The sequence below is a fragment of the Thalassophryne amazonica genome, chromosome 2 (assembly GCF_902500255.1).
Source record: "Thalassophryne amazonica chromosome 2, fThaAma1.1, whole genome shotgun sequence".
Lineage (NCBI taxonomy): Eukaryota > Metazoa > Chordata > Actinopteri > Batrachoidiformes > Batrachoididae > Thalassophryne > Thalassophryne amazonica.
Window position 1 is genome coordinate 29,631,780 of NC_047104.1, and position 26,195 is coordinate 29,657,974.

Below are 26,195 nucleotides of genomic sequence, written 5' to 3' on the forward strand. Positions count from 1 at the left end.
GAAGTGCTGAGCCCCAGCTTGTCCAATTTGCAGATGAGCTGTTGAGGTATTATGGTGTTGAACGCTGAACTGAAGTCTATGAACAGCATTCTCACATATGAGTCCTTCTTGTCCAGCTGGGTGAGGGCTGGGTGCAGGGCTGAGCAGATTGCGTCCTCTTTAGATTGCTTGGCTCTGTATGCGAACTGGGAGGGGTCTAGGGTGGGGGGGGATGGATTTGATGTGTGACATGACTAAGCCGTTCGAAGCACTTCATGATGATTGGTGTCAGTGCCACCGGACGGTAGTCATTGAAGCAGGATGGAGCTGATTTTTTTGGCACAGGTATGATGGTGGCAGCTTTGAAGCATGATGGAACAACGGCTTGTTTCAGGGAAGTGTTAAAGACGTCTGTGAAGACATCCTTAAGCTCCTCTGTGCAGTCCTTCAGCACGTGATCAGGGATGTTGTCCGGACCTGTTGCTTTGCGGGTGTTGATGGCCACCAGTGTCTTCTTCACGCTGGCGACAGAGAGGCACAGGGTCTGGTCGTGGGGAGGGTGTGGGGTCTTCTGTGGCTGTGTGGTGTTCAGTGCTTCAAAGCGTGCAAAGAAGCGGTTCAGGTTGTTGAGCAGAGAGGTGTTGCTCTCACAGCTCTGTGGCGCTTGCTTGTAGTCAGTGATGGCCTGAATGCCTCTCCATAGGCTCTGTGCATCCTTGTTGTCTTTGAAGTGGGACGTTATCTTTTGTTTTGTGTGTAGTCCTTTTTTGCCTTCCTGATGCCACGGGACAGGTTGCCTCTCGCTGTTCTCAAGCCAGATTCATCCCCGGCTCTGAAGGCTTTGTCTCTGGCTCTCAGCAGCTTGTGGACATCACCTGTCAGCCATGGTTTCTGGTTGGCCTGGGTGATGATGGTTTTTGTGTGGGTCACATCATCAATGCACTTTGTGATGTAGGAGGTCACAGTGTCAGTGTACTCCTCAGTGTCAGTGTTGTTGTAGTTTGCTGTGTGTTTGAACATTTCCCAATCCGTTGTGTCGAAGCAGTCCTGGAGAGCAGAGGTGGCCCCCTCTGGCCACAGTCTTACCTGCTTCTTAACAGATTTGATGACAATGACAATGACAATGATTTATTCTCTAGAAAGGCACCCCTGGTGGGGTATGAGAGAACTACATAAGGTACACAATACTGTACATACATATAAAATAACATAACAATAACATATAAAATATAAAATAGAAGCATGCAATAACAGACGGTACAGGCGATTCAGACATACACAATAATAAAATAAAATAGAAAAGAAAAAAGAAAAAAGAAAAAGAAAAAAGAAAAGGAATGAAAAAAGAAATAATAGTAATAATAAAAATTAAAATAATAGTAATAATAAATAAAAATAAAATAATAATAATAATAATAATAATATTCAGTTTACACTTTCTATATGGGGAACCAAATTTGTTCAAGTAGATGTTAATTACATGAAGTACGGTTTCATAATATACAATAATAATAAAATATAAGTAGATTATGCCTCGGTGCGAAGAACTTTATACAAGGGGAAAAAGAAAGGAAAAAAAAAAGAAATAGGTCAGAGAATTAGTGTTTTTATGGGCTTTAGCCACATAATCAGGGTTCAGGAGATGGCACGACCAGAAATAACTAGCAACACTCTAGCCAAAGTATTTACAGAGAGCTAAGCATATATAGTAACAAAAACAAAAACTATGTACAGAAAAAAAGGAGCCATTTGCTTGACTAGTGTCATATTTGGTTGTGAGGACTTTCACAGTTTGTCTGTATGCTGGCATTAGCATAACAGTGATGTGGTCAGATAGTCCGATGTGGGGGAGGGGGGTGGATTTGTATGCTCCTTTGTGTGTGGTGTAAGCCAAGTCCAAGGTATTTTTTCCTCTTGTTGAGAAATCAATATGCTGGTGAAATTTTGGAAGGACAGTTTTGAGATCAGCATGATTAAAATCTCCAGTGAGGATGATAAAACTGTCTGGGTGTGCAGTTTGTTGTTCACTGATAGCCTGGTACAGTTCACTGAGTGCTGCATTCCTATCACTGCTGCTGTTGGTGGGTGGGATGTAGACTGTGACCAGCAAAATCACAGTAAACTCCCTGGGCAGATAGAAGGGATGACACTTAATGATCATAAACTCTGCTAGTGATCTGCAGTGTTTGCACACCGCCACAGCGTCCTGGCACCACTCAATCCGAATGTAGACACACAGACCCCCGCCGCGAGTCTTTCCTCTGTTTATGAGGGCCCGGTCAGCTCGATAGCATGCTAGCTGCTCCAGTTGTACAGCAGAGTCTGGAATGTTGTCATTTAACCATGTATCAGTGAAAACAAGCACACAGCAGTTACTCACTGTACAATTCACTGACCTCAGCAGTCGTATGTGATCCATTTTGTTGTCCAGTGATCGTACATTAGCCAGGAGGATGGATGGTATAGCTGGGAGAGTTGGATTAGCCACTAGTCTAGCTCGGATACCTCCGCGCTTGCCCCTCTTCTGTTTCCTCGTACACCATTTCTGGTGCTTCCTCTCCCGGCGAGGAGATGCAGGCAAGTCCAGTATTGTTGTAGGCTGCCGGAATAATCCAAGCTCTCTCAGCCAAGGAAAAAAGGATCATATATGTGGGGAATTAAGCAGGGAATTTTGGGGAGGTGATGGTCTCGTGGTTAAGCGCTGGGCTTGAGACCAGAGGATCCCCAGTTCAAACGCCAATCTGACAAGAAAATCACTAAGGGGCCTTGGGCAAGGTCATTAATCCCCTAGTTGTTCCCAGTGAGTAGTGAGCACCTTGCATTGCAGCACCCTAGCATTGGTGTGTTTGTGTAAATGGGTGAATGGAATCGCGACTGCTGGCCAACAGTTGCAAGACAGTGATATAAACCCTTAGCAGGATTATTCAAAAACTACTAAATGAATTTTCTTGAAACTTGGTGGAAGGGTGGACTATGAGCCAAGGAAGAAACAGTAAAGGTGTGTTTACACATAACGACGATAAGTCATGAATGCCACGAAGTATACATTCTTGGCCGCTGATCACGAATGTGATGATTCGAGGCAGAGGCATCAAGTGTCCTCAGGAACTGCTGCAAGCTGTTTTACCACACATTATGATTAATGGCATGTGTTGCTCGAGAATTATCAGGAATCATTATGCACGGTCAAGAATAAGCTTACGCATTGTTGTGCGCTGTTGCGTGCTATTGCACATAACAGCGCATCCTTAAATTCCGTCATGTTGTGAATGAGGTGAATTGTCTCCACACACACCCCCATATTCATCCATCAGCTGCTGAACAATTCAGATCGCTCGAGTTTGCTCCTCATTCCACGGCAGAAGATCTTTGTGACTGCATGCTTAGTTGGGCTCTGTGTCATGGAGTGGTGCAGAGGAAGAGGAGACGGAGAGAGTCAGATGTGTAGCTTCACGTGGCTCTCGTCTCGCTCGTTTTCCCAAACATCAGGCACATGCAGCAGGTGGAACACCTGCAGGAGTGTGCTGAGGAGCATTGGAACGCAACTTTTAGCCAACTTTGCATCACTGTTCTCCTTCAGCATACCGCAGCAATGAAACTGAATGCGGTGCAGCAGCGTTTATTTGTGCACACGTCAGAAGAATGCTGTCACATTCTATTAAGAATCACCAATAATCAAGACGGATCAACACGCTCAGTTGCAACCTCCACAACATGAAGCGAAATGAGGGTGGTGCGTGACATTCATGGAAGATTTTTTGGCAGCCAAAAACATGCTCCACGAAAATCACGAATATCACGCACCAACACGCACTATTAAGAAACCTGTTCAGCTGCATTAACCCCTTAAGCCCTAGAGCAGGGGTACCCCTGCCCTAGAGCCTATTTCACCAAAATTACATACTCATACATTATGATTTATTTCTCAGCTTGTACAAGGTCAAAAATGCAAAAACGTTCATGAAAAAAAATGTAAGGATATTTGTAGCACAAATATTTACATTCTCTTGTGAAATTCTCTAAAAGATTGAAAAATGTCATCTCTTGCAATTTTTTTTGAACATATTTTATTTCAAAATATGCAGATTACAATGTACATGTATAGAAACACAGAACAATTGGCTTCTCAGCAGTCGGTCTAAAAAATTACAGTATAGAATATAAATTGCTAATGTAAATAAATTATTATAAATATAAATACAATTTACTATACAGAAAAACAAAACAAAAAAAAAACAAAAAAAACAATCCGAGTAGTATATTGGCATTGGTATAAATTTATGATTTCTTGTTTGTTATTATTTGTTCGACCATCCAAAATGTCCCACTACAGGAGCCCATATATCATTAAATGTATCTAAAGTAAGACGAAGCTGTGCTGTGATTTTCTCCATTAAATAAACTCTTTTCTGGTTTTCTTGCCATTGAACTATAGTAGGAGGTGAAGCTTTTAACCAGGACTTTATAATTGTTTTCCTTGCTACAAGTAGGAGTATCTGAGTAAGCTTGGTCTCATATTTCTCCAGTCCATGTCCCAAAAATATTGACAGGAAGCAGTATGTGGGGTCCCTGTGGATAGTTTTCCCTATTATGCTTCCAATCTCCAATGAAATGCCTTTCCAATATACATTTAAGACAGGGCAATCCCAAAGAATATGTGTATGGTCTCCGATGTGATTACAGTTCCTCCAACATAAATTTGAGTTGGTGCCATCAAATTTAAATATTACTGAGGGGGTTCTAAAAAACGCATCATGACTTTCCAATTAATTCTTTCCAAACTGGACTAATTGTTGTTTTATGTACATTTTCACATGCCCGGGTCCAATCTTATCTGACAAATCAGATTGTAACAGATTATACAATTTGGATACAAGTTTGTTTTTACTTTTTTCTTCAATGGTTTTGATTAAAAACAATTCTATCGGAGATGGCAACCTTTTTAAGTCCTCCCATCAATCTCCTGACTGTATATAGTTCCTTAATTGTAAATAATGGTAAAAGTCCTTTGAAGACAAACCAAACTTATCTTGTAGTTGTTTAAATGATTTTAAAATGTCCCCATCAAACAATTGGTGTAAAGTTATTAAACCTTTTTATGCCCAATTTGAGAAACCTGCATCCATTTTATTCGGTTCAAAGTCAATCAGTTTTGTGATCCGTGACACACGTGAATTTGCAAGTGGTAAGTCATTTTTTTTTCTCACAATTAACCAGACACGGTGTGTGCACTGAATCCACTGATTTTTAATATGGAGGGCCCTCCATTTTTTTTGTTCCAAAAAAGGAGCCACTTCTAAGGGGATTGGTTGGGAAGTGAAATTCTCTAGTCCAATCCAATTGGTTTCCAAATCTTGAACAACCCAGTCCACAAACCCTTGCATTTCTGCTGCTCAATAATAGAAATTAAAATTTGGTAACCCAAACCTCCATTTGCTTTTAAGCTAGTCAAAGGCTTCCTGCGAATTCTAGGCTTTTTTTTCCTTTCCATTTAAATTTAGAGATCATTTTATCTATGGATTTGAATACAGATGCAGGTATCCAGACAGGGAGGGCCTGGAAGAAATATAGCAGATGTGGTAAAATGTTAATTTTTACAGATTCAATCCTACCAAAGAGAGACAGTGGAAGAATATCCCGTCTTTCCAAATCTAATTTAATATTTGAAAGTAAATTACCATAATTCTCATTGTACAATTGAGAGAAATTTGGTGTGATCATGACCCCTAAATATTTAAAACCCTGTGTAGGCCAATTAAATGCAACTATTTTGTCCAGCTCTTTTGGTCTCTCCCCTACCATCATCATAGCCTGTGATTTTGACTCATTAACTTTGTACCCAGAGACTTGCCCAAACCCTTCAGACAGTTCAAAAGTTCTGGACCTGTGGTAAATGGTTGAGTGATATACAAAATTATATCATCGGCATACAGTGACAGTTTATATTCTGTTCCCCCTACTGTTACTCCTCGTATTTTAGGATTTTTTCTAATTATTTCAGCTAAAGGTTCTATACTCAGAGCAAACAGCAGGGGGCTCAACGGGCAGCCTTGCCTAGTCCCGCGCTCTAATTCAAATTCTTCTGAGGCACATTCATTTACTCTCACTTTTGAAGTGGGATTCAGGTACAGCACTTTAATCCACTTAACAAAACTGGAGTTAAATCCCATTTTTTCCAGCGAGTGCTCCAAATATATCCAATCTACCCTATCAAATGCTTTCTCAACGTCTAGGCTAAGAAGCATTGATGATTCATGGTTTAGTTTGCCAACTGTCATAATATTAATGTCCTTCTGATATTTGTCCCTAATCGACCTGGAATAAATCCAGTTTGGTCTGTTCCTATCAGAAAATTTATATGAGTTTGAATTCTTTTAGCCAGTATTGAAGATAATATTTTTAAATCACTACATAATAAGCTTATTGGTCTATACGATGAGCAATTAGTAGGGTTTTTCCCTTCTTTGTGAATCACCGATATTGTTGCTTGGGACCAGGACTTGGATGGATCATTTTTTTGTTAATGCATAATTGAACACTCGCTGCAGTATTGGAATACGTTCACCCCTAAAACATTTGTACAATTCCCCAGGATATCCATCGACGCCCGGGGATTTATTCGCTTTTAAATTTTTTATCACATCTTCAATTTCTTTTCTGGAGATTGGCTTGGTTAATGCATCGGATTGGGAATTTGTAAGTCTTGATAAGTTAATTTTTTCAAAAAACTTTTTTATCAAGCCTTCTTTATCAGGAATATTAGGAGAACTATAAAGCATTTCATAATACATTGAAAAGGTGTCTGCTATCTCTTTAGGATGGGATATACTTTTTTGGAGGCAGGATTTATGATCTTTGCTACCATACGATTGGCTTGGGCTTTCCGTAGTTGGAATGCCAACAATCTACTAGCTCTGTTTCCCGATTCATAATACCTTTGATTAGCAAATCGTAATGAGCCTTCAGCTTTATATGTTAACAGGTCATTAAGTAACTGTTTCTGTTGTTTTAAAGAATTTAAAGTGCCCTCATCATTAGTTCTTTTATGTTCTTCTACATCTAGAATATTTCTCTCCAGTCTTGCCTGTTCTTTTCCTCTTTCCTTTTTTATTTTAGATGAAAGTGCAATGAATTTGCCTCTCAATACGGCCTCACTGAGTCCCAAAGAGTGGATGTCGATACGTCCGCCATTGTCATTATTTTCCATATATTCTTTCAATTCCTGTTTTATGTATTGTAGCACTTTGGGGTCATTCAGGAGGGACACATTCAATCTTCATTGTTTCGGGCCAATGTTGTCATCTAACTTTAATTGAAGAATTATTGGGGCATGGTCTGAAATAGTTATTGATTCTATGTGACATTTAGTGTAGTTATATGCATCTTTCTTTGGTACGCAAAACATGTCTATCCTGGAATAACTCTTATGGACTTTGGAAAAAAAAAAGTGTAGTCACGTTTGTTGGGGTGTGTATGGTGCCATATATCCACCAAGCCCATCTGATCCATTATATTTTGTAGTACTTTTGATTTTCTTGTCATTTGTCCTTGTTCAAAAGGCTATCAGTCTAATTTCTGGTTCAAAATACAGTTGTAATCTCCGCCCACAATCAAAAACCCTTCTGCAAAGGAAGCTAAAACTTCTGATATTTCTCTAAAAAAAGAGGGGTCATCAGTGTTTGGTGCATATATGTTTAGAACTGATATCTTGACATTTCCTATCGTGCCCACCAGCAGAATGTAACGCCCATTTTATCGCTATGAGTCTTTTCGACAATGAATCTAGAGCCCTATGTAACAAAATGGCTACTCCTCTTTTTTTTTTTTACCTTCCTTATATGCTGAACTGAATATTTGTCCCACCCATTCTCTTCTTAGCTTTAAATTTTCTCTTTCATCAAGGTGGGTCTCATGGAGCAATGCAATGAGCAGTTTAGTTTTTTTTAGTTGGGACAAAAATTTTTTCCTCTTTATGGGATGATTAATACCATTTATATTGTAACTAATGACATTGAGTTTCACCCACTCTCTGGGTGATTTGCACTCAGTGCAGCCAGTGACGATCTCCCAGGAATCCTGTGATTATGTTTAGATCGCCATAAAGGCCATGCTCCCATTGTTGTAAATGCTTACCCCCCAACCCCCGCAGACCTGATTCAAATTTTATTTATTTATTGGACCGAAATCCCCTTTCTTAATTAACATTACTACCTGTCTTTTTTTTTTGTCTTTTTTTTAAAGTTTTTTTAATTAAATTTTTTTCAGTCATTATTATACTTTTTTTTTTGTCTTTTATCTATTTTATGAAATTATTTTTATTTTCCCCCATTCATGTTATACTTCTTTTAAGCTCTAACAATTTGACCAAGTAATGATTATACATATGTCTTCTTCAGTCACTCACAAGTTATTATATTTCCCTACATTCAGTCCCATTGAACAAAACTTCTTATCTCGATATTTTCAGTTGGTATTGGTTCCTCCTCCCGCGGATTGTGTTGTCCAGGCATTTTGGGCCAGTTCCATTTCCAGAGCTTCTCTGTCATCTATCTCCACTTTCACACCTAACTCTTCCAAAGTAGAGCGTGCCTCCAGCAGCGAGGGGAAAACTTTAGTGCCTGATGAAAGAAAGATTCTCAGCTGAGCAGGATACGGCGACTGTGCTTTGATGTTGCACTCTCTAAGCTTCTTTATCACTTCTCGGACTCTCTTTCTCTTTCTCTGCACATCAGACGAGTAGTCCTGGTCAAAGTAGACTCTGTGGCCCAAGTATTGAATGTTACGTTGTTTCTATGCCTGTTGTAGCACTGCTTGTTTCACTCGAAAGTCCAGGAAAGCGTACAATAATTGACAGCGGGTGGCGCCATGTCTTTGGGTCTCTGTCCGAGGGCTCAGTTGCACTCTTTCCAGTCTAACATCAGTCCCATCCTCTAACTCCAGTGTACTTTTCAGGGAAGTCTGTCACAGAAGTCATATTATCTTTCTCGGCTAGCTCTGGTATCCCGTAGATTCTTTATTATTGCGGCGAATGCGGTTTTCAATGTCATCACATTTGTTTACAAGCTCAGCCTCTCGGCGGAGCAAGTAGCTTTGAATTCCGCTCATGTTTTGTGTGCCCGTCTTCCACTATCACTCACTCTTTTCTCCGCTTCTGTCACTTTTCCCTCGAGGACTTTCCATTTTTGCTTAAGTTCCTCCAATTTAGTCTCCAGCTTTTAGAGGAATCCTTTAAATCTTGAAACGAATATGCATTTCTTGTTCTAGTTTCCGCAATTCGGTTAGCACTGGCGTTTTACGGGTTAGCTTCTTCCATAGGTTTCAATGGGACTTGTGTAGCATCGGTAGCCATAGCATCGGTTAGCGTTAGCTGCTTTGGCCTACCTTCGCTTCATCATTTTTACTTTCTTTCTTTCGGGTCTTTTCTTTGTGCTTTCTGGTTGGACATGTTCACTACTGTTTCTTTATCATGTAGTCGAGTGTTCATCTGTCAGTTATATGTCAGCTTTCGGGTATATTGACAAGATCTGTCGGAGCCAAGGGAAGAGTGCCGCTCTAGGCCATGACGTAGGCGGAAGTCCACATCTCTTGCAAATTAAAAAAAAAACAACAAAATAGTTTGATCATCCCCTTAATTGGATCCACTCCATGAGGTAATGGTTTCCTCCTTGGAACATACCACCCCTTTCACCCATTATTATTTTGTGGCATCTTTTCATCAGGCACAGCTTCATATATCAGGGTGGAATGATTGTACAGCATACATCATTGATGACTTTTAAAAACAAGACCTGGTTGCACAAGTTTTAATTTATTTTGGATCTTCTCTGATCGACACAGAGTCAAAATTATACACAGGCTCAAATGTATACACACATCATTAAATCTTGTAATAAGTGGTGCTGAAGGTTCTACAATGTCTTTTAACATGACAAGGCCAAGGCCTGTGAACCTTTTTTTTTTATATAAATTATGGCTAACTACAACTAGTGCTTTCTCTTTGCCAGCAACAAAAGGACGTGTTTGACATCACTCATTGGATGACAAATACTCAGAACAATGGGAAAGTCAAAAGACTCAGCAAATTGTAGATTTACACCAAACGTCTCTGATCCATTTCTAAACAACATTTAAGATCAGCAGTTCAGAGAGCTGCACATAAGTAGAGGTTAGTCAGATGTATCACTTTGACAAGATCTGGAAGAAACTTATGAACCCAATTCTTGTTTTTTTAATTATTTATGACGTATACTGTACCATCATTTCATCCTGATATAAGACATCACTAATATCAAAATAATCATGGCATCATGGCCATGATGAGTACATGTAAACTGTTAAAAAAAGGCCCTGCAGTTCTCTTACTCACATGCCGTATACAGCCCCTGTGCTACAACATTCACCTACAGCTTTAAAATATACTAGTTCCAGAGAAAAATCCCCCTGTGACAGCCCAGCTGTATTTTTGCAGTTTGATCAAAGGACGTTTAAGACCAAGTCTCAACTCAAACACAGTCACCTTGATGTTTGTCAAAGTTAAAAGATTAAAGCGGTGTCCAAAGGCTCTCGAATTGTGTTACGGCATCACCATACCTAAAGTGTTTAATCTGGTAAAATTTTGGCTGGTGTTCAGTTGAAGGGGCCAAAGGTTGCCAACAATGAAATTTAACTGAAGGGAGAACCAGGAGTTTGTTCTTCCTCACAGACAGCCTCAACTTTCCTTGCACAGGAAGCAAGGGTGTCTTTTTGGTTGATGAGGAGTTGATTTCATCTTTAGAAGTGCCGATGGAAACATTACACACTGATTTTAAGAAAAGGATATTCCCCCAAGGAGTGCCTCACAGAGTGTGGTGAGTTTCATGAAACCTCATCAATGCAGAGGCTATCTTCTTGGGCCGAACAAGACTCTGGTACAAGGTCGCCACTTTCCTCAAATGTGTTCGACCTGTGTGTGTGTGTGTATGCAGGAGGAGGCAAAGAAAGCCGCCACCATTCTCCTGCACCATACGTCCGCATCACTAAAGAGGTAAACCGAGATGACCAGGTCCAGACTCATGTACAAAGATTAAGACAGAAGGACAAAAAGCCTCCTCTTCTGAAGGAGAAAATCTTACTCGTGCTCAGGCTGTCCCGTTACCTTGCGCAGTTATCCGATATGAAGACACACATAAAGCCGGTCAGTGTGGAGTTGTCTTGTACTGCGAAACAGTGAGAGGACAGCAGCCACTGTGGCAGAGTCAGGATCGGTGCCAGTTGTCTCAAACAAACCAGATTAAAGACTGATGAATCACAACTGAGTAGGGGGGCCAAAGCTCTCAATTTACCAATCGATCTGCCGTTTCCGACTCCTCACCTATGGTCATGAGCATTTGGCTCATGACCAACAGAACGAGATTGTGAGTACAAGCGGCCGAGATGAGTTTCCTCCGCAGGGTGGCTGGGTGCTCCCTTAGAGATAGGGTGAGGAGCTCGGTCACTCGGGAGGAGCTCAGAGTCGAGCCGCTGCTCCTCCACGTCGAAAGGAGTCAGTTGAGATAGCTTGGGCATCTTTTCCGGATGCCCCCTGGACGCCTCGCTGGAGAGGTGTTCCGGGCATGTTCCATTGGGAGGAGGCCCTGGGGAAGACCCAGGACACGCTGGAGGGACTACATCTCTCAGCTGGCTTGGGAACACCTTGGGGTTCCCCCGGAGGAGCTGGGGAAGGTGTGTGGATCGGGAGGTCTGGGCGGCTTTGCTTGAGCTGCTGCCCCCTCGACCTGACTCTGGATAAAGCAGATGAAAATGGATGGATGGATGGATAAATTCACAGCCACCATCCAGGTGCACAAAGTGCACCAACAGCAACAGGTTTATTCTGTGGGCTCTGGAATGGGTAGTGTTTATAAAATAGTTAGCTGACATTTTTCAAATTATGCAAAGTTTCTATAATTAGTTGGAATGGTGTGTGATGCCAGAGTGTTTTTAGAACCTTAGACCTCAACAATTTTGAGAAGAAGAAATCAACCCTTTTATTTCCTGTTAATTATGTATGTTTTGTTTAATGTTAACTTGTGTCTTAATTTTTTTTTTTAACTTTTTAGGTTCTTGTTATTAAATACACACTATTATTATCATTATTACTATTGTTACTTCTATTTCTTTACTTCTATCATTTGATTTTTAAATGGCTCACAATGGAAATAAATGTTTTCACTTTCTTGTGTCATCCATGTATTTTGAAAGTAGTTGCACCCATGCACGCATTCACGCTTTTGATAAAACGATAATTCACTCATGGTAATGGCACATGATACTTTACAAAACTGACTAAATCAGTTGAACAAAAAACGTAATTAATCATTGACACTAACAAAACTGTTAAACTAACATGAACCACAATAACAACATTTAAAACCCCAAACTCCCATGGTCCATTGCAGCAGAATGTCCATTGTTCACTGTTGTTAGCTAATATAATATATATAATTTCTGCAAAAAATGCAGAGTTCATCCTTGATCCACAATACATAAGCATACCAAATAATAAATGTCAGCTATCCCTAGTTTCTCCATGATCGAAGACATGCACACGCATGCACGCATACAGAGGCCACTTGGCTCTTATAAATATAGATAAATGGCAATAAGAAAACACATTAAGAGCCCTGTCTTGCAGGGGAGCAAATTAGTCCGAAGAGCAGTGTATCATTGTTAGTTTAAAATGGAAGTTGTTCTTTTCAGGTCCAGTGCTATATTGTTTAGCAAATATACTTGCACTCATGTGTGCTTAATGTTGTTCTTAAAATAATTTGTGATCAGGCACTTTGTTGCTGCATAGGCATCATGATGCAACTGAAGGTAACTGCTGCATAGACCAATGAGAACTGGTCCAAAGTCAAATGCAAAGGATTTTTTTCTGTTATTTACATACACCAGTTTTCAGATATGTCTTATGTAGGCGGCTTCGCAGCATGCATGCACTCAGCTTCTCCACACAGGGATGTACGTTGTTCACACTTGTTTCTCTTCTCAAACAAAAACCTCACTCACTCACTCATCTTCAGCCACTTACTCCAGTTATGGGGGGCTGGAGCCTATCCCAGCAGTCCTAATTTTTTTTCACAATACACACCCTCAAAAACAATGGTCACTCAGGTGTAATGTTAAATGAAGAACCAATAACAGAATTGTTAAGCAAAAAGGGTATTGATGTTGCTGGATAAATGGACTGCATTTATATAGCGCTTTTCCATCTGCATCAGACGTTCAAAGCGCTATACAAATAATGTCTCACATTCACCCTGATGTCAGGGTGCTGCCGTACAGGATGCTCACTACACCAAGAGCAACAAGGAGATTAAGGACCTTCCCCACGGGCCCTTAGTGATTTCCAGTCAGGCTGGGATTTGAACCAGGATCCTCTGGTCTCAAGCCCAATGCTTAGCCACTAGACCATCACCTCGCCAATGAAATCATGGCTCGAATCATGTGCCATTGACTCACACATAGCATGAATAAGTAGGAATCAGGGCGAATCATAGTGAAACAGCCCGCACAGAAACATCAAGCCGACGTCGCGAAGGACACACACGGGCAGTCCCGCTGCGACGGTTTCATGAATGCGCATGAGTGTGCACAAAACCGTCGCAGCCGGAACACAGTGCGAGCAGCTAGAGCATGTGGAATGACATCGCACAGCTGCTGTGGAAAAAAAAAAATACTTGTCATCGAACCGAGTTGCAGTCACCGAACATCAATGTCAAATGCAAACACATTTTCATCCAGTCACATAGCTCCACTAATCCACCCAGCAGGGAAGGTTGCCCACTTGGAGGTTGGCTGAATGCAGGCTTAAAATGCAGGGGAGCCCGTTGGTCAGGGTTCTTGTTAACAGCGGTGCATGAGACATCTGTTTTCAGACCCCTGCGCTGTAATGGTGACTTTTGTTCAATGTTGGCATCTCTTTAATACAGTATCTGGTTTTCTAAGTCCGTCTCCTGTCAATATTGAGTCTTAAGTTCGCTCACCTCGTAAAATTACTGGAGTGGGGATCACAGGCAGAAAATCCCCAACACAACCCGTGGGATTTGAACCTGCAATTTACAAAACTTCTGATTGACAGACAGAAACTTTACCACTGCACTACTATCACTGTCCTATAAAAGTGCATAAAAGACCTGAAATCAACAAGTAGATTAACGTATTTAAAAAAATGAAACCACACACCATAAAAAAACACCGTATTTTATTGAAGCCCTCTTATCGAGTGGACAATACAAGTATGAACCATTTGTTCCTCTGCAAATGACCCATGGTCACAGACGTACAGTCATGATATGACGTGAATGAAGCTCTTCATGCACTGTTATCATGTCCACATCTGCTGGCCCGGCGTTTCCTGCTGGCCCCGCGCACGTGTCCGGCCTGACACTCGTGTCCTGTGGGTGGCGCGCTGCAAGACAGACACCATGTCATGTGGAACAGAGCTCACGTGGGTGATATGACATTCAGATCGCCCACTGCATGTTATGATCTGACGGTCTGTTTCACCTGGTGCAGCCTATCAATGTGCACCCACTCGCTGCAGCCTGTCGCAACAGCGATATATGCTTTTATGTATGTCTACGTGTGGACAGCAAGCAGACACACGTGCATCACAGTAGACAGTTGTTAGTTCATGTCCATCAAAACACGGTATGTGTTCCCCAGCTGGGACATCCAGAACTAGAGATCTCAACAGCTGCTGCCGTTGGTGGACATGGCCACTGTCAGTTTAGCGCACACACCAAAGTATGACTCTGTTTCTGTGTTATGTGATCATTTTCTTTGAGTTATTTGTTATGTAATTGTGTATGTAGGTAGTGTAGTACTTATTAATATACTTGTCCTGGCTGTGGTCTCTGTTTGTAATGTGACATGTCGTGTGCACTGAGCCATCATCCAGCTGTCAGTGTGGTGATCAGCTGACAGGCGACTCGCTGCGCTGTGTGCACTCCGATGTGGCTACCCCCCCGCATGTGATCATGTCTGTACAACTCCAATTCCCATGAAATTGGGACGTTGTGTAAATTGTAAATAAAACAGAATACAATGATTTAAAAATCCTCTTCAACCTATATTCAATTGAGTACACAAAGACAAGCTATTCAATGTTGAAACTGATAAACTTTATTGTTTTTGTGCAAATAATTGCTCATTTTGAAATAGATGCCTGCAACACGTTTCAAAAGAGTTGGGACAGTGCAACAAAAGACTGGGAAAGTTGATGAATGCTTAAAGAAGACCTAATTGGAAACAGGTGAGTGTCGTGATTGGGTATAAAAGGAGCATCCCCAAAAGGCTGAGCCATTCACAAGCAAAGATGGGGTGAGGATCACCACTTTGTGAACAACTGCATGAAAAAATATTACAACAGTTTAAGAACAATGTTTCTCAACATTCATTTGCAAGGAATTTAGGGATTCCATCACCTACAGTCCATAATATAATCAGAAGATTCAAAGAATCTGGAGAACATTCTACACATAAGCGCCAAGGCTGAAAACCAACACTGAATGCCTGTGACCTTCGATCCCTCCATCATTGTGTAAAGGATCTTACCGCATGGGCTTAGGAACACTCCATACATCAACAACATCCAGAAATGCCACCGCCTTTTCTGGGCCCAAGCTCATTTGAAATGGACAGAAGCAAAGTGGAAAAGTGTGCTGTGGTCTGATAAGTCTATATTTCAAATTGTTTTTGGAAATCATGGACGTCGTGTCCTCCGGACAAAAGAGGAAAAAGACCATCCAGATTGTTACCAGCACAAAGTTCAAAAGCCAGCATCTGTGATGGTATAGGGGTGTGTTAGTGCCCATGGCATGGACAACTTACACATCTGTGATGGCACCATCAATGCTGAAAGGTACATCCAGGTTTTGGAGCAACACATGCTGCCATCCAAGCAACGTCTTTTTCAGGGACACCCCTACTGTTTTCAGCAAGACAATGCCAAGCCACATTCTGCACATGCTACAACAGCGTGGCTTCATAGTAAAAAATTACGGGTACTAGACTGGCCTGCATGCAGTCTAGACCTGTTGCCCATTGAAAATGTGTGGCGCATTATGAAGCGCAAAATATGGCAACGCCGACCCCGGACTTTTGGAAAACTGATGTCGTACATCAAGCAAGAATGGGAAAGAATTCCACCTACAAAGCTTCAACAATTAGTGTCCTCAGTTCCCAAACACTTATTGAGTGTTGTTAGAAGGAAAGGTGATGTAACACAGTGGTAAACATACCACTGTCCCAGCTTTTTGAAACATGTTGCAAGCATCCATTTCAAAATGAGCAAAATTTACACAAAACAATAAAGTTTATCAGTTTGAACATTAAATATCATGTCTTTGTGGTGTACTTAATTGAATATAGGTTGAAGAGGATTTGCAAATCATTGTATTCTGTTTTTATTTACATTTTACACAACGTCCCAACTTCATTTGAATTGGGGTTGGACATATATACAAGCATTTTATGTGCCCCCCCACACACACACATATGTAGGGGGAGTCGAGGGGCACGAAACACATATACGCCATGTGTTTCGGGTGGAACGGGGGAGTTGCAACACACGCGCACACATGCGAGACTCATGCACCACATTACTTTTTGCAACAACGTACTCGTGTGGGCACATAGACAAATTTCACAGCCAGCTCGAAAGTGATCGTCTGCACACTGTTTTCGTGCTAATAGCGCAAATGGCCACAAATCTTCTCAGTGTCAAGCGAGCGGTGTTGGATGTTCATGGGTGTCACCTGGAATTTGGCCGACATCTGCTACAAGAGGGATGGAATGGGCTTTCACAGGGGACACACTGCCTTTCAGCAGCTGATGTGCGCAAATAGTTGTAATGACGTGTATGAGGCGTTGGAGGCAGCTACGATTTTTTCACAAATGGCATGCAATTCCTCCTTCATGCGCTAGTCAGCATAAATTCTGTAATGTGTGAAGGAGCCCTTAACAGGAACCGGTTTTCGATACCCATCTCTACAAATGAATATACTTTTCAGATGTTCAACAGTTCTCTACTATAAGTCCTTGTTTTGCATTGATATTTTGTGATATTTCTACTGATTCTTTGTTTTCATTTTTTGGAAGCTGCAGCTATAAATTTTACAAATTAAACATGCGTATGTCATGGACATGAACAAGTGAAGCATGTCAGCATCTCACCATGTCATTTAGGTCCTTCAGAATTTATTTTGTGTATGCTTCAGGGGAGCATTAGCATGGCTAAAATCTTTCAGCTTCGCCCCCCCCCCCCCCCCAGACTCCCCACTTTTTAAAGTATTTTCCTTATTTTGCCTTTCAGCTTCTGGAGGGGCTCTGCCCCCATACTATTTAAGCTTTTTTCTTTTTTGCTTTCTAGCTGACCCCACTAATGACAGCTCTCTTAACCCCCTGCCACTTTAAGCATTTTTTTTAAATGTAGATGTAAATTACTATTCAAAGTTTTCAGCTAGTTGACAGTAGGGCTGTACAATATGGCCAAATTATCGTATCTGAATATTGTCATATAACTTGCCATGTAAATGTCACTTATACATGCTGTCCATATTCTTGAGCCACTTAGGTGGGTAGGGAGACTCAAGACCAGGCTCCTAAGTAGCTCCTCTCTCTCTCTCTCTCTCTCTCTTTTTTCTTAGAGATATTTAGGTCTACCTTAGTAAACACTAGTAGAGTTCCTTAGATTTGGAATGTATAATATCTTCCTCAAACTTAAACTGAAAGCAAATCTCTAAAACTTGATAAACCCTGTAAATATAATCAGTTTTATTGCCAGTTTTCTTTAGACAAGTCAGGGGATGGAAACATGAACATTTCCAAGTCACTGAATATGTCTTGGACTTTATTTACATGAATTATGAAGAAAAAAAGTTTCTTTCACCAAAACATCAAATCTAGGCTTTCATCTCAGATGTACTTTCTGTCAAATTGTAGGTGAACTTTCAGGTCTTCTTTTTAAAAAAAATCCTCCTCTACACCACTTCATCATCAGGGAGCTGGATTTTATATTTTTAATTTATATCAAGTTGTAGAGTTTTGCTTCCAGATCAAGTTAAGGAAGATCATTTTAGAAAAAAATGTATTTGAAATGGAGTAAACAAATTAAAATGTGTGAAATACAAAGTGTTCCAATACTTTTGAAGAGCAGCATCTTACCCATACATGTCAACCTATACGGATTGTCTGTAAATTATACAGATTTTTCCGAGTTTCAGAGTCATACGGACGTACAAATAAAGTCTTATGGATATTCAGGGTTTGGTCTGCAGGGGCTCTGTAATCAACCGTTTCTGCAGCGCGACTCCACTTTGATGCGTGAGCCATTGAAGCAATGCTTCGAACCACTGGCTCATGGTTCTTTGATTCGCTGCTCTTCAGAAGAGGCAAGTCCACTTCTTAACTCCTCTCAAAGCCATTAAAATATTGTGAGTCACTTTTCTGTGGATTAAAGTCACTAACTGGGACTGTTGTCATGTTGTAGTCAAGAAATGAGAATCGTCCTCCGTTCCGTTGACATAAAATTAATTAAATAAAATGACACCTCTTTCCAAATGCTGTAATACAGAAAATAAACTACAATCGACTAAAACGTTTTTTTTTTCTTCCCAAAATGAGACGTCCTGTGTTCTTTATGAATTAAACTGATGCTGACATACAGCACAGCCAGCTGTAAGAGCTCAGCTCAGATATATGGAAAGACATTCATGCCAAAATGTCTGAAAGGAAATGCTTTTGACAAAAACTACGGATTTTATTTCTATTTATGTTCAGAGATCAAGGATCCACCATGTAGAGTTTATTATGTCCAAAGTTTAAGGATCCAGTGACCAATTTCATATTTATTTAATTTAAGACTCAATAAAATGTTTTCAACTCAATTTCAATTTAATCGGCTTATAAAACGCCAAATCTCTTGGCACCTCAAATCAAATCAAATCAATTTTATTTATATAGCGCCAAATCACAACAACAGTTGCCCCAAGGTGCTTTATATTGCAAGGCAAAAGTCATACAATAACTACAGAAAAACCCCAACGGTCAAAACGACCCCCTATGAGCAAGCACTTGGCGACAGTGGGAAGGAAAAACTCCCTTTTAACAGGAAGAAACCTCCAGCAGAACCAGGCTCAAGGAGGGGCAGTCTTCTGCTGGGACTGGTTGGGGCTGAGGGGAGAGAATCAGGAAAAAGACATGCTGTGGAAGAGAGCAGAGATCAATCACTAATGATTAAATGCAGAGTGGTGCATACAGAGCAAAAAGAGAAAGAAACAGTGCATCATGGGAACCCCCCAGCAGTCTAAGTCTATAGCAGCATAACTAAGGGATGGTTCAGGGTCACCTGATCCAGCCCTAACTATAAGCTTTAGCAAAAAGGAAAGTTTTAAGCCTAATCTTAAAAGTAGAGAGGGTGTCTGTCTCCCTGATCTGAATTGGGAGATGGTTCCACAGGAGAGGAGCCTGAAAGCTGAAGGCTCTGCCTCCCATTCTACTCTTAAAAACCCTAGGAACTACAAGTAAGCCTGCAGTCTGAGAGCGAAGCGCTCTATTGGGGTGATATGGTACTAAGAGGTCCCTAAGATAAGATGGGACCTGATTATTCAAAAGCTTATAAGTAAGAAGAAGAATTTTAAATTATATTCTAGAATTAACAGGAAGCCAATGAAGAGAGGCCAATATGGGTGAAATATGCTCTCTCCTTCTAGTCCCCGTCAGTACTCTAGCTGCAGCATTTTAAATTAACTGAAGGCTTTTCAAGGAACTTTTAGGACAACCTGATAATAATGAATTACAATAGTCCAGCATAGAGGAAATAAATGCATGAATTAGTTTTTCAGCATCACTCTGAGACAAGACCTTTCTAATTTTAGAGATATTGCGCAAATGTAAAAAAGCAGTCCTACATAACCTTACATAGAACAGTTCAACAAAAAATTTAAATAAATAAATAAAAATCAAAACATTCAAATACATAATTAAAAACAGAAGCAAAAGAATAAAACAGATAAAAAAAATAAAAACTGTTCATAAGAAAGAGAATAAAAATAGGCTTTAAGGCTTGACTTAAAAATGTCCACAGACTCCAACTGCCTCACAGTCACAGGAAGACCGTTTCATAGAGCAGGTGCACGATAAGAAAAAGTTCTTTGACCTGCTGACATAGAAAACCTGTAAAGCCTACTTTTAGTAAACAAAGAAAATCACAAGAGGTATCAATAAGGAAACAGATTGATAAGCGGAATCGATAATGGTATTGCTAAAATCTTATTGATACCCATCCCTAATAAACACACGGGGTGAAGAGTCATTTCAAATGGCAACTTCTGGCTTTAAGAAACTTGTGCATTTATTGATGATGTAATGACAGCCATCTCCCCAGTGCCTTTACCTGACATGCAGCCCCATATCATCAGTGACTGTGGAAATTTACATGTTCTCTTCAGGCAGTCATCTTTATAAATCTTATTGGAACGGCACCAAACAAAAGTTCCAGCATCATCACCTTGCCCAATGCAGATTCGAGATTCATCACTGAATATGACTTTCATCCAGTCATCTACAGTCCACGATTGCTTTTCCTTACCCCATTGTAACCTTGTTTTTTCTGTTTAGGTGTTAATGATGGCTTTCGTTTAGCTTTTCTGTATGTAAATCCCATTTCCTTTAGGCGGTTTCTTACAGTTCGGTCACAGACGTTGACTCCAGTTTCCTCCCATTCGTTCCTCATTTGTTTTGTTGTGCATTTTTTATTTTTGAGACATATTGCTTTAAAGTAGACCTGCATTGAAATAAATGTGGTCAGATTTCAGAAATAAATAGCTGATATGTATTTATAAGACCCTTGTGAATGCAGTAAAGTAAATCTGTAAGCCCAAATTTGTAATTCAGCGGAGAAATCTTCGTTTAAAAATGACAAATTTGCAGCTAAAATTTAGCCCTCTGTGAAAACAGTTTGTACAGCCGTATCATTTCCATGACGTCAGGGACAAGACGACGCGCCTTCAGTCCGATCCTGCATTGAAATTGATTTTATCTGTTGGTAATGTTACTTATACACGTCCTGGTTTCAACATCCAAAAGTAAGGTGCAATGAATGTGAGATACAGATTTGTGTGCTCAGATCAGCAACGACATCGACAGCGGGTGCCGTTCTTCCTCTCCCGCTCTCTGCCTCCGCTACGCTCGCTGTTTTAATGCGAAGTGGCCGGTACACCTGTTGCTGCAAGGACAGACTTCTTGCGGCAAAATCCACAGCACCGCACATCTCGGCAATCAGAGCCCCAGAGCTCCACGGACGCTGAGAGGGGTTTATATATTTTTAATGACTGGGATTCTTTGCGGGTCTCGCCTCCATATCCCGCGATGGTACCGGAGGCGAAAGACAGTAGATTTTCATTGCGACACCACTCAATCAAACGGGCGTATGAAAAAGTCCCCCAAAATAATTTTCAAGCACAAATAAAAGAAATGTGTACTCACCAAACGTGCCGCAAGACAATATGAAGTTTTAAAAAAAGTAGATCCTTCCGTATAAGACAAGAAAAAGGTGCAGATGCAAACTGACGTAAATCCACAAATTACAATTGGTGCAATGCATGCTGGGAGAGGGTCTTGTCCGTGACGTCTCGGCAGCGTCCATGATGACAGGGACAATTTGCGGAGGGCTAAATATTAGCTGTAAATTTGTCATTTTCAAATGAAGATTTCTCCGTTGAATGACAGATCTGGGCTTGCAGATCTCATGTGTCATTTTTTGTTCAAAAAATCTGACTGCATTTCTTTCAATGCAGGTCTCCTTTAAGTTTTCTGTCTTGACACTTTGATGTCTTCCTTGGTCTACCAGTATGTTTGCCTTTAACAACCTTCCCATGTTGTTTGTATTTGGTCCAGAGTTTAGACACAGCTCACTGTGAACAACTAACATCTTTTGCAACATTGCATGATGATTTACCCTCTTTTAAGAGTTTGATAATCCTCTCCTTTGTTTCAATTGACATCTCCCGTGTTGGAGGCATGATTCATGTCAGTCCACTTGGTGCAACAGCTCTCCAAGGTGTGATCACTCCTTTTTAGATGCAGACTAACGAGCAGATCTGATTTGATGCAGGTGTTAGTTTTGGGGATGAAAAGTTACAGGGTGATTCCATAATTTATTCCTCAGAATTAAGTGAGTCCATATTTTTTTCCCTCTGCTTGGTCTAAAAAAGTAACCGTTACTGACTGCCACAATTTTTTTCTTGATTTCTTATAGTGTTTCTTAAAGCTAGAAAGTTGCCATTTGAAATGACTTTAGTTCTGTGTCATGTCTGTGATCTGCTTTTTTCTACAAAATTAAACAACTGAATGAACATCCTCTGAGGCCGGTCATTCCATAATTTTTGCCAGGGTTGTATATATATATATATATATATATATATTTTAGCTTCTTGAAAGCCTGGGTGGAGCTGGGGAGAGAGTTCAATAATCTCACAGCCTGGTGGATGAAGCTCTTTGTGAGTCTGGTGGTGCGGGACCAGAGGCTCCTGTACCTCTTCCCAGAGGGAAGATGCTAAACAGGTTGTGTGTTGGATGGCTTGCATCGCCCACAATTGTGGTCGCTTTGTGGGTGAGGTGGTGGTGTATATGTCTTGCAGAGAGGGGAGTGAGGCAACAATGATCCTTACAGCTACATTCACTATGAGCTGCAGGGCTTTCCTGTTGTAGTCAGTGCAGCTTCCGCCCCACACACTGATGCAGCTGGAAAGGATAGTGCCATGGTAGAAAGTACTCGTGATGGTTGGTGGAGCACTTGCCCGCTTTTGAGTTTGCGCAGGAAGTAGAGACTCGGCTGGGCCTTCTTTGCCAGTGATGCAGTGTTGGTGGTCCAAGACAGGTCCTCACTGATGTGCACGCCCAGGAATTTGGTGCTGCACACTCTCTCCACAGCAGCACACCGTCGATGGTCAGTGGCAGGTGTTGGGTGTGACCTTTTCGGAAGTCAACAACAATCTCCTTGGTCTTGCTGACATTCAGCAGGAGGTTGTTGTTTCTGCACCACGTGGTCAGAAGGTTGACCTCTTCCCTGTAGTGAGGCTCATCGCCCTTGTTAATGAGCCCCACCAGAGTTGTGTCATTTGCAAACGATACCGTGTGGTTTGTGCTGTGGGTTGTTATGCAGTCATGTGTCAGTAATGTGAAGAGCAGTGGACTGAGCACGCAGCCTTGGGGAGCCCCTGTGTTCAATACAATGCTGCTCGAGGTGTTGTTGCCAACACAGACTGCTTGTGGCCTCTGGGTGAGGAAGTCCAACAGCCAGTTGCAAAGGGAAGTGCTGAGCCCCAGCTTGTCCAATTTGCAGATGAGCTGTTGAGGTATTATGGTGTTGAACGCTGAACTGAAGTCTATGAACAGCATTCTCACATATGAGTCCTTCTTGTCCAGCTGGGTGAGGGCTGGGTGCAGGGCTGAGCAGATTGCGTCCTCTTTAGATTGCTTGGCTCTGTATGCGAACTGGGATGGGTCTAGGGATGGGGGGGGGATGGATTTGATGTGTGACTGACTAAGCCGTTCGAGCACTTCATGATGATTGTGTCAGTGCCACCGGACGGTAGTCCATTGAAGCAGGATGGAGCTGATTTTTTTTGGCACAGGTATGATGGTGGCAGCTTTGAAGCATGATGGAACACGGCTTGTTCAGGGAAGTGTTAAAGACGTCTGTGAAGACATCCTTAAGCTCCTCTGTGCAGTCCTTCAGCACGTGATCAGGGATGTTGTCCGGACCTGTTGCTTTGCGGGTGTTGATGGCCACCAGTGTCTTCTTCACGCTGGCGACAGAGAGGCACAGGGTCTGGTCGTGGGGAGGGTGTGGGGTCTTCTGTGGCTGTGTGGTGTTCAGTGCTTCAAAGCGTGCAAAGAAGCGGTTCAGGGTTGTTGAGCAGAGAGGGTGTTGCTCTCACAGCTCTGTGGCGCTTGCTTGTAGTCAGTGATGGCCTGAATGCCTCTCCATAGGCTCTGTGCATCCTTGTTGTCTTTGAAGTGGGACGTTATCTTTTGTTTTGTGTGTAGTCCTTTTTTGCCTTCCTGATGCCACGGGACAGGTTGCCTCTCGCTGTTCTCAAGCCAGATTCATCCCCGGCTCTGAAGGCTTTGTCTCTGGCTCTCAGCAGCTTGTGGACATCACCTGTCAGCCATGGTTTCTGGTTGGCCTGGGTGATGATGGTTTTTGTGTGGGTCACATCATCAATGCACTTTGTGATGTAGGAGGTCACAGTGTCAGTGTACTCCTCAGTGTCAGTGTTGTTGTAGTTTGCTGTGTGTTTGAACATTTCCCAATCCGTTGTGTCGAAGCAGTCCTGGAGAGCAGAGGTGGCCCCCTCTGGCCACAGTCTTACCTGCTTCTTAACAGATTTGATGACAATGACAATGACAATGATTTATTCTCTAGAAAGGCACCCCTGGTGGGGTATGAGAGAACTACATAAGGTACACAATACTGTACATACATATAAAATAACATAACAATAACATATAAATATAAAATAGAAGCAGCAATAACAGACGGTACAGGCGATTCAGACATACACAATAATAAAATAAAATAGAAAAGAAAAAAGAAAAAAAGAAAAAGAAAAAAGAAAAGGAATGAAAAAAGAAATAATAGTAATAATAAAAATTAAAATAATAGTAATAATAAATAAAAATAAAATAATAATAATAATAATAATAATATTCAGTTTACACTTTCTATATGGGGAACCAAATTGTTCAAGTAGATGTTAATTACATGAAGTACGGTTTCATAATATACAATAATAATAAAATATAAGTAGATTATGCCTCGGTGCGAAGAACTTTATACAAGGGGAAAAAGAAAGGAAAAAAAAAAAGAAATAGGTCAGAGAATTAGTGTTTTTATGGGCTTTAGCCACATAATCAGGGTTCAGGAGATGGCACGACCAGAAATAACTAGCAACACTCTAGCCAAGTATTTACAGAGAGCTAAGCATATATAGTAACAAAAACAAAACTATGTACAGAAAAAAAGGAGCCATTTGCTTGACTAGTGTCATATTTGGTTGTGAGGACTTTCACAGTTTGTCTGTATGCTGGCATTAGCATAACAGTGATGTTGGTCAGATAGTCCGATGTGGGGGAGGGGGGTGGATTTGTATGCTCCTTTGTGTGTGGTGTAAGCCAAGTCCAAGGTATTTTTTCCTCTTGTTGAGAAATCAATATGCTGGTAAAATTTTGGAAGGACAGTTTTGAGATCAGCATGATTAAAATCTCCAGTGAGGATGATAAAACTGTCTGGGTGTGCAGTTTGTTGTTCACTGATAGCCTGGTACAGTTCACTGAGTGCTGCATTCCTATCACTGCTGCTGTTGGTGGGTGGGATGTAGACTGTGACCAGCAAAATCACAGTAAACTCCCTGGGCAGATAGAAGGGATGACACTTAATGATCATAAACTCTGCTAGTGATCTGCAGTGTTTGCACACCGCCACAGCGTCCTGGCACCACTCAATCCGAATGTAGACACACAGACCCCCGCCGCGAGTCTTTCCTCTGTTTATGAGGGCCCGGTCAGCTCGATAGCATGCTAGCTGCTCCAGTTGTACAGCAGAGTCTGGAATGTTGTCATTTAACCATGTATCAGTGAAAAACAAGCACACAGCAGTACTCACTGTACAATTCACTGACCTCAGCAGTCGTATGTGATCCATTTTGTTGTCCAGTGATCGTACATTAGCCAGGAGGATGGATGGTATAGCTGGGAGAGTTGGATTAGCCACTAGTCTAGCTCGGATACCTCCGCGCTTGCCCCTCTTCTGTTTCCTCGTACACCATTTCTGGTGCTTCCTCTCCCGGCGAGGAGATGCAGGCAAGTCCAGTATTGTTGTAGGCTGCTGGAATAATCCAAGCTCTCTCAGCCAAGGAAAAAAGGATCATATATGTGGGGAATTAAGCAGGGAATTTTGGGGAGGTGATGGTCTCGTGGTTAAGCGCTGGGCTTGAGACCAGAGGATCCCCAGTTCAAACGCCAATCTGACAAGAAAATCACTAAGGGGCCTTGGGCAAGGTCATTAATCCCCTAGTTGTTCCCAGTGAGTAGTGAGCACCTTGCATTGCAGCACCCTAGCATTGGTGTGTTTGTGTAAATGGGTGAATGGAATCGCGACTGCTGGCCAACAGTTGCAAGACAGTGATATA